Genomic DNA, 10,829 nt, shown 5'->3' with positions numbered 1-10,829 from the left:
GAGGAGCTCTGTCACGACCCAAAATCCTTGAAAGGCCGTGATGGCGCCGAACACTACTGTCAGGCAAACCAACACCAATAATTAGTAAATTCTCATTTTAATAATTCTGAAATCGTAAATTTACTTTAATTTAACTAGTAAAAGATGAATTTACAGAATAGATAACAATGTTTTCAAATTTTAATGCTGAACATCCCATAATCATCCCAGACCCCGGTATCACAAGTGCATGAGCATTTTCTAGGATTTTTAAAATAAAATACAATAACTATCCAGAATACAATTTTGGACAGGAAAGAAAATACAATACTCTGAAGGAGACTCTGCTGGCTGCGAGTCGTACATAAGATGCAGCTCACCTAATTTCCCGTAATAACCGCGCCTTTGCGCCCACAAGGCCACTAATCATATATGTACCTGCACAAATCGTGCAGCAAGTGTAGTATGAGTACGAAAATAATGCGTACCCAGTAAGTATCCCGCCTAACCCCGAAAAAGTAGTGACGGGGGGTCGACTCATACACTTACTATAGGCTATAAATAAAATACCAAGGGTACGATTAAGTATGGATTTCGTAGAATGACTGTAAGCTCATTATTTTGAAGTAAGTAAGCAATTCTTTTATAATTAACGAATCTCCAATTTTATTTTCATCTTTTAACAATTTATATCTCCAGCCAGTGAGGCCATATCAATTGTCATACGACCCGATCCAACATAATATTTAAACTGTGCACTGCCAGAGGGTCGAATGGAGCGAACCATAGATGCATCTATTTAATCTACCGAGTCGTTCGGCCCATTCCACAAAAGATAACACATTCAAATAATCAATCAAGAATTCATCAAGGGGCAATTATCCAAGGAAAAAAGGCAATTTCTCTTTTAAAAGTCAAGAAAACGATGTCTAGCCTTTTAGAAATTTATTAACAAAGTTCGATATGATTTAAGCACTTTAAATTGACAACAAGATTGAAAATATTACAAGTAAAGCATGCTTTTGGGTCCTAGACTACCCTAACTTAAGCATAATAGTAGCTACGCACGGACTCTCGCCACCCCGTGCGTACGTAGCCCCCACAAATAGGAGCACACATTGATTTATTTTACCTATGGGGTAAATTCCCTCTTACAAGGTTAGAAAGGAGACTTACCTTGCTCCAAAATTCCATAACCGGCTCCAGAGCCTCCCTAACACCTCAAGCTGATGTCCGTCGCTCCAAAACTAGTCAAATAAGTTGCAACCCAATCAAAATATACTCTAATACTCATAATTAATCAATTTATTACAATTTCTAACCTTGCTCGAAAAATCGATAAAGCAACCCTCGGGCCCGCGTGCCCGGATTCCGAAAATTTTAAAAGATAATCATTACCCATAACCTTATGAACTTAAATATATGATTTATTCCCTTTTCCATGCCCAAATTTGTGGTCAAAATTCAAGAATATCAATTTCTAGATTTTTTCTTCAAAATCCTAAATTTCTACAATTTATCATGTCTAAATCCGTATATAATCCAAGTATTTTACTTGAAATAGGTGAGAATCACTTACCTTGACATAGATGACGAACATCTCCCCTTGAAACCTCTCCAAAATCGCCCAAACCAAGAGACAAATGAGTGAAATGGGCGAAATCCCCGAATTAAAACAATCTGCCCAGGCCCCGTTCTTCATCGCGTTCGCGACCTATGCCTCGCGTTCGCGAAGACCAAATGTTCCTGCCCCAACATTTCATCTTCGCATCCGCGACCTCCCCGTCACGTTCACAATGACCAGCTGACCAGCTCCTTTGCGTTCGCGTTCGCGAAGGCCAAGTGACCTCAGGCCCAACTCCTCCATTTCCTTCTACGTGTTCACGACTGGCCCCCTCGCGTTCGCGTAGGGTCCTTAGGAAACTCTCCGCATTCGCGAGTCCTCCTTCGCGTTCGCAAAGGCCAAATCTAGCACTCCCTAAATTTCTTCTTCGCGAACGCGGGACTTCCTTCACGTTCGCGAAGAAGGAAACCAGACACCAGAATCCAGCGGTTCCAAACAACTCTAATTTGGTCTGAAACCACCCCGAAACACACCCGAGGCCCCCGGGACCCCGTCCAAATCATACAAACCAGTCTCATAACCTAACACGGACCTTCTCGAGGCCTCAAATCACATCAAGCAACATCAAAATCATGAATCACACCCTAATTCAAACTAAATGAACTTTGAAACTTCAACTTCTACAATCGATGTCGAAACCTATCAAATCAAGTCCGATTGACCTCAAATCTTTCACACAAGTCACATTTGACATTACGGACCTACTCCAACTTCCAGATCGGAATCCATCCCCGATAACAAAAAGTCCGCTTCCGGTCAAACTTCTCAAAAACCTTCAAATTTTCTGACTATCGCTAAATGACTCTAAAATGACCTACGGACCTCCAAATCCACTTCCGGATGTGCTCCCAATAATGGAATCACCATACAGAGCTATTCTCAGACTCGGAATTCCAAACGGACGTCGATAACATTGAAATGCACTTCAACCCAAATTTATGGAATTCTTCCAAAATGCTAACTTCCACAATAGGTATCGAAACGCTCTCGGGGCATCCAATACCCAATCCGAACATATGCCTAAATCCAAAATCATCATACAAACCTGTTGGAACCTTCGAATCCCGATTCTGAGGCTGTTTACTTAAACATCCAACCTTAGTCAATTCTTCCAACTTAAAGCTTCCGAAATGAGAATTTTCTTTCCAAATCAACTCTGAACTCCCTGAATCCTAATTCCGACTACGCGTACAAGTCATAATACCTGAAGTAAAGTTGCTTATGGCCTCAAACTATTGAACGATGCGCTAGAGATCAAAACGACCGGTCGGGTCTTTACAAGATTAGACTCCTACCGCTCGTACTCCACAGCAACAGGTCTATATTAGTCAGGCTCTGGGTGTGGTGCCAGCACAACCTGTTATTCCGGTTCAGCCTGAGTTCAAGCGAGGGACATCAAAAGAAGAACAAAAGAGACTTGAGAGATTAAAGAGGTATAGTCCACCTACTTTTGGTGGCATAACTACCGAGAATGCCCAGGGATTTCTAGAAAAATGCCATCGTATTCTCCGCACCATGGGTATTGTGGAAGTGAGCGGAATTTCCTTTACTATATTTCAGTTATCAGGAGCAGCATATCGATGGTGGCAGGCTTATGAAGAGGACAGACCAGCCGATGCAACACCACCAACTTGGGCTCAATATTCAGAGATATTTTTGAAAGAGTTTATTCCCCAGACTCTCCGGGATGCGTGGCACACAGAGTTTGAACGATTGCGTCAGGGCACCATGACAATATCAGAATATGCCATCAGGTTCAGTGAGTTAGCCCGTCATGCACCTATCTTGGTTCCTACAGTTAGAGAGTGAGTCTGCAGATTCATTGAGGGGCTCAATTATGATCTTAAAATATGCATGGCTCGAGAGTTACAACTGATACTCCATTTCAGCAAGTAGTGGAGATTGTGAGGAGGATTGAGGGTGTTCTAGGTAAGGAAAGGGAGTCTAAGGAGGCCAAAAGGTCTCGAAGCTCTAGAGGGTTCAGTGGATTTTACTCTTCAGCTATGGCCCATTATGGCGGAGGCTCGAGAAATCGACCAACTCAGTCTGCATATCAGAGTACTCGGGGTGCTCTAGTAAGTTCTTATAGTATACCACCGACACGGAATTCTTAAAATGGTTATTCTAGTTATCTGGCACAGACTTAGTATGAGAAACCGCGACCTCAGGGGGGTTGTTATGAGTGTGGTGATACTAGACACATCAAGAGAAATTGTCCCAGACTTGGGAGTGGTGGATTTCATCAGAACACTCAGGGATACAAGTTTTATTCCAGTTAATACTCCACGTGCATAGCCAGTTAGGGGTGGAGGACAGGCGAGTAGAGGGTGCCTAAGAGGTGGAGGCCCGACCCGTTGATATAATTGCTATGAATTGGCTGAGGCTGATACACCAGATGGTGTAGTTACAAGTATGATTTAATTTATAATAAAAGGATCACCATTCCTATTTAGATTCGATTCCGATTATCGAGGTGGGAACTCCTTTCATGCTCCTTATATGATGTGATTTCGGGATAATTGATTACAATTTTTGAATTATATTTTCTACCGGTAAGAAGGTTCATTATGTGTTGTGAAAATTGTTTACAGAATTTATTAAAAGAAAGAAAGGAAATGAAAATTTTCAGTTGGCACAATGTGCAAAATACTTATGATTCAAAATTGAGGACGAGTTCCTCGCAATTTTTATACGATGTGAAATATTTAAACCGGATTATAAGTCGTGGTGAAAGTTATATAAGGACAAGATCCTTGTGATGAAAGTTTATGTGTTTAAATTCTCCCTTCGTGATATTAAAAATTTGTACTATAGTATTAATAGGGAGTTATGCATGTTAGGCTTATTTGATAATTCTTTATGTGTTTCTCTGTATATTTAGCCATATTCGTGCTGTAAATATTGAGTTTTAGCCTATAAGGTGAGTTCCTAGGTGGCGTTAAATGCGACTCGTTAATTCGGCTAAATAATTATGAGATTTTCATGCCTTGCGTGTTGCTGTCAGTGTTGTGAAAATTTTGAAACCAGATTTTGGCTAAAATAAGATTAATTGGCGATGCTGTAATTGGTTATGAACAAATATTATGACCAGAGATGTGGTTATGGGCATATGCATATTGCGATAAGTTATGTGGTTGTACCGTGTGAGTGTAGGCACGAGTTTCTACTGCCGGTTGAGATTAATACTGTGTGTTGATATTGAAATCAGACCTTTTAAAAATATTTGGAGTGTAAGAAATTTGGTTCTATGGCCTATGGTAGACTAGAGAAATAATCTCAATTAAGATAGTGTTATCGGACTTATATCGGTTGAGGCGACATGGTATCACCCGCGAGTTTATGTGTAAGCAAAAAATCAGCAATTTGATAACCTCAGAATAATTCTTATCACGTTCGAGGACGAACGTTTGTTTAAGAGGTGGAGGATGTAACGACTCGACTTGTCATTTTATGAATTAGTATCTCATTTAGCGACTTAAGGTCCCAAGAAGCTTTGTGATGTGCATTATGACTTGCGTGTGTGGTCGAGTTTGATTTTCGAATGATTCAGAATCAAATTGGAAGAACAATTCTTATTTAAGAAACTTACAAGAAAAGAGTTGACAGGAGAGTTGACATTTGAGCAAACGACTCCAGAATAGAGTTTTGATGATTTCAATAGCTCCGTATGGTGATTTGGGACTTGGGAGCATGTCCGAAAAATTATTTGGAAGCCCATAGCTAAATTAGGCTTGAAATGGCAATAATAGAAATTTATGTTTGGAAGTTTGACCGGGGAGTTGACCTTTTGATATTGGGCCGGAATCTGATTCTGAAAATTGGAATACATACATTATGTCATTTATAACTTGTGTGCAAAATTTAAAGTCATTACGGATTGATTTGATACGTTTCAGCGCAAAATATAAAAATTAGAAGATTCGAAAACTCATAATTCGATTCGAGGTACGATTCGTAATTTCGACCTTGTTTGACGTGATTTGAAGCCTCCACTAAATTCGTATTTTATTTTGGGACGTGTTAGTATATTTGGTTGAGGTCCCGAGGGTTTTGGGTGTATTTTTGGATCATTGGTTGAGAGATTAGTAAAGTTAAGAAATTTAGGAGTTTGACCATGGTCAATATCGGGTCAAGACGACATGTTTTCAGTGTTTTGAGTGCGCGAGAAGGTCCGTAGCGTGTTTTATGATTGAAATTCATATGTGGTTTGTATCCGAGAGGTCCCGGATGAGTTTCGGGGTGAGTTTTGAGCGAGTACGGGTATTTAGGCACTCTAATATTGTTCTAGAACTTTTGAAAAAGTGAGGACCGCAGAGGGAAAGTGCGGACCGCACAATTTTGAGTGCGGCCGCGCTTCAGAGGAAAAGTGTGGACCGTAGAGTTTGGGTATTATTTCACATTTTGGACTTTGGGAGCTCGGTTTGTGATGAAGTTTCGTGGGTTTTTCAAGAAATTCATTGGGTAAGTGTTCTATAACCAAGAGTGGTTATATTTCATAAATCCATGTCTATATTCATCATTTATTTCAGATTTAGATGGAAGAAATTGGATTTTTTGTAACACTTTCCAAAAACAAAAATTTAAGAATTGACGGTCCATTTGACATCAGAATTTAATAATTTTTGTATGGTTGAACTCGTATCGGAATGGGTGATCGAATTTCGTAAAACTTTCGTTGGGTTCCGAGAGGCAAGCCGTGCGTTGACTTTGGTTGACTTTTTAATGCAAAATTTGAAATCGACGTTTGATTATCCGAAATTATTTGTGATAAATTTTAATGAAGATATACAATTAATTTGATTAGATTTGAGCTGTCCGGAGGTCAATTCAAGCAAGAAAGCGATTTTGGAATATCGGCCTAACTTCAAAAAGGTAAGTATCTTGCCTAACCTTGAGTGGGGGAATTTTCCCTTAGGCATTGAGTCTTATGCCGAAGTTGTGTGATTGAAAGCCGTGTACGCGAGGTGATGAGTATGTATTCGGGCTTATATGTGCAAAATATATTGGGTTAAAGTCTTAGACATTTTTGTGTAGTAAATTGGATAATTATTGGCATTTATTAAATCCTTTATTTGTCATGCTTCATTCCTTATTTGTCGAATTTGTTTTTATATGATAATTGGGTGTGATTGTCATTTGAATTTTTATGTGAATTCCGTGAGTTTGTTGATTTGATATTTCCTGAAAATAATTATATTATGAATTTTTCATCTGCAAATAATTAATTAAATAAGTTTTAAAAAGGTATTGATATTTTTATCGAAAAATTGAGATTAAAGAAGGTGTTGTCCTATGTTGAGTTATTTTTTCATCTATGTTATTGTTTTTGGGGTTTTATATACGTTGTGTGGAGTCTTGGGTTATTTGTTGAGAAATTTATTGATTGGGCTACATCTTTGGAATTTGGTTGTGGTCAGTGGGCAAGTTGTGATATGAATTGTTGTATTGTGTTGTCGTCTAAACACTCTCCTTGATGTTATTTATGCTTCCTACCTTGGTTGTTAATGATATAAATGTGCATGGTAAGGAAGAGTGTAAAGCACGAAGGGTGATGTCGTGCCACTTCATATACATTATCATGTGAGGGAGAGTGTAAAGCACGAAGGGTGATACTGTGCCATTGAGCGTGAAAGCACGAAGGGTGATGCCGTGCCATTGAGAGTGTAAAGCACGAAGGGTGATGCCCTGCCATTTTATTTATATTATCAGGTGAGGATGAGAGTAAAAGCACGAAGGGTGATGCCGTGCCATTATTTTTATATTATCATATGTTCATGGCACGAAGGGTATTTCCGTGCAGGCGAGGACCTATATCTTGAGATGTTATTGTGCACCTATATTGTTTATGTGACATGTAGTCGTTGTTGCTTCTTGTGTGCCTCCCACTTTATTTCTTTTATTGTTATTGGCATTTCTCCCACCTAGTTAGTATTGTTATTTGTATGCACGATGAGAAAGAGATAAATGCACGAAGGGTGTTGCCGTGCCAATTGATTTGATCTACATATATATATATTGGGTGAGAATGAGACAAGTGCACGAAGGTATTGCCTTGCCATTTGATATGATATATTGAATGTATTTCTCACACCATGAAAGTTAAATGAGGTGTCACATGGTGCTATTTATTTGAAAGAATTATATTTGAAAGAGATTTACTTGAAAGAGATATATTTGAAAGAGATTTATTTGAAATAATTATATTTGAAAGATATTTACTTGAAGGGACTATATTCGAAATATATTTATTGTAAAGTATTATATCCTGAGGATTATTATTTGAAAAGCATATAGGCAAAAGATTTATATTTAAAGGACTTGATTAATTGGTTGTACTTGTATTCATTATTGGTTGAGAAATATTAATGGTGTTCTTGTTGCCCTGCTATGTATACCACTAGTTTATTAGTGTTGCCATCATTGTTATTTATTTCCTATTATTTTTGTATATTATATTGCACAGGTTATTAGTCTAGTGAGTGTCTTGACTGTACCTCATCACTACTCCACTGAGGTTAGTCTTGATACTTAATAGGTACCGACTGTGGTGTACTCATACTACACTTCTGCATATGTTTTTTGTGCAAAGCCAGGTATATGAGATATCAAACTCGGACAGAGTTAAAGTGTGATCGCAAGTATTCAAGGTAGAGCTGCTTGGTCGTCGCAGTCCCTTGGAGTCTTTTCATTTTTATTGTACTGTTAATTTCGTATCCGGACAGTATTGTACATTCGGTCCTCGAGATCATTCCATGTATTCAGTTAGTGTTCATGACTCAGTATTACCAGTCTTGGGAGGTTGTTTGTTAAATATTTCCGCTGTTAGTGTTGACACTTGTATTGAATAAAAAAGGCTAGAATTGTTATTATAATCGGCTTACTTAGTCTTAGAGACTAAGTGCCATCACGACGCATGTGGTGGGATTTTGGGTCGTGACAATAACGAATCAATGATTCAAATATCTTAAAATTTTCTTTATTTAATCATTTACTGATCGTCATTTGTAGGTGCAACGATTGCAGATGAAAGCAGTGACGAAGACCTTATTTGAGTGTTGTTGATCATTGCTAGGCTTTTTCATTATGTTCCAAGATATTTTAGTTTAGAAATGTTTTGTATGCAAACTCATCTATTTTAACTTTGAATTATTGATCAAACAATGTATTCATATTTTATTTTTGTCTAAGGATAATGCTAGTTGGATATTTTAGTGTTATTTTGTAGTTTATATAAGTGATGGTGTATAAAATTTTGTTACATGAGAAATATTCCTTATTCTGGAACTATAAATATAACCGTTGCAATAGAAAATATAACTGTTGTAATAGACCTAATAAACAATAATAGCATCCCCTAATAATTGTTGCAATAGACCACCAAATTGTTACAATATATCATACCAACTGTCTCTATAGCCTTAAAATAGCGTTGGCACAAATATATCAGAACGGTTTATAACCGTCCCAACAAAACTAAAAACCGTTCCACATATTGATGTAACGGTTTCATAACCGTTACAATATCCCTATATGGGAATGATTTTGTAACAGTTACAAATAACCATTCTAATAGACCTATGGTAAAGCTGAATTACGGAACGCATCCTAAACCGTCCTAATAGCCCTATAGGGACGGTTAATGTATTTACTGCAACGGTTTTAGAAGGGTTGCCATAGGCCTTATTTATAGTAGTGTCATTTCGCACACCATATCTTCTTAGTCATATGCATGAGTCGTGCAAAAAACACATCTTTGGTAATATCAAACATTTCTGCCTCCTAGATATTTTTCCCTTAGACTTTTATCTGTCTAAGCCTATAGTGATCAATTTTATGCCCGTTGCGGTTGAATTCTTAACTTGTATGTGGGGTCTAACATTTAAACTATTATCATCCCACTTGTGGCTCCATTTCCAAGAATTAAAAGAAATTGTTTTGTGAGGTAAAACACATACGACTACCATACACAAACTCATCCTTCAGAATATACTATCATCTGATAAATCACTTCCTGCTCCATCCGGCGAGTCTTGGGTTTTAATCTGGACCTAAAATATGCGAAGATTTTGCTATAATCACTGTTACCTATATTTTCCTTTAGCACCCATATGCATCACTGTATACTCACAAGTCACCTTTATTTGGATATATTGAAAATTGGATATCTGACAACTAAATAACTGAATGCTAGCATACTAAATAACCATAAACCTGCTAACTGAAAGACTGTACAACTAGTAACTGAGGTAAATTGATAACCATAAAACATGAAATATACTTTTATACTTTATGATAAGGTTATCCTCTAATCTGTACTACTATCCATTATATTGTAATGACCCGACCGGTCGTTTTGAGTATTACAGCCCCATTCCCCCATTTATTGTTCAATTTTTGCTTTACAGTCGTTTTAAGACTTACCGGGTTAGTTGGTTCGGGTCCGGAGGGAATTCAGAGTGAAATACGATACTTAGTGTCATAATTAAAAATGTTAAGTTAGAAAAGTTGACCGGATGTAGACTTATGTGTAAACGACATCAGATTTCAATTTTGATGATTCCAATAGCTCTGTATGGTAATTTGGACTTAGGAGCGTGTCCGGAAAATTATTTGAAGGTCGGTAGAGGAATTAGGCTTGAAATGGCGAAAGTTGAATTTTTGGGAAGTTTGACCGGAGGGTTGACTTTCAGATATTGGAGTCGAAATCCGATTCTGAAAAATTTAATAGGTCTGTTATGTCATTTATGACTTGTATGAAAATTTAAAGGTGAATTGAACTTGATTTGATAGGTTCCAGCGTCGTTTGTGAAAACTTGAAATTTCAAAGTTCATTAAACTCGAATTGGGGCATGATTCATGGTTTTAGCGTTGTTTGATATGATTTGAGGCTTTGACTAGGTTCGTATGATGTTTTAGGACTTGTTGATATATTTGATTGAGGTGCCGAGGGTCTCGGGTGAGTTTTAGGGTAGTTTCTGACCATTTCTAGGCCATTCTTAGTGCTGGTTTTTGGCCACAGAAGTATGCATCGTGATTGCAGACAAATGGTCGAGATCGCGAAGAGCAATTTTATTGTTTGGGCATTGTGAATCGCGATCGCGGAAGCCTTTTTGCGATCGCATAGGAGATGATCCAAAAATAAAAGTTGTAGTCCTTTGTGTTTAGTTTTCAGAGAGGTAAACCATTTGACATTTGGAGTTGTGTACCAAAGGTTATGGTAGATACA

This window comes from Nicotiana tabacum, chromosome 17, assembly GCF_000715075.1.
Source record: "Nicotiana tabacum cultivar K326 chromosome 17, ASM71507v2, whole genome shotgun sequence".
NCBI lineage: Eukaryota > Viridiplantae > Streptophyta > Magnoliopsida > Solanales > Solanaceae > Nicotiana > Nicotiana tabacum.
Note: the sequence above shows the minus strand (reverse complement) of the source record.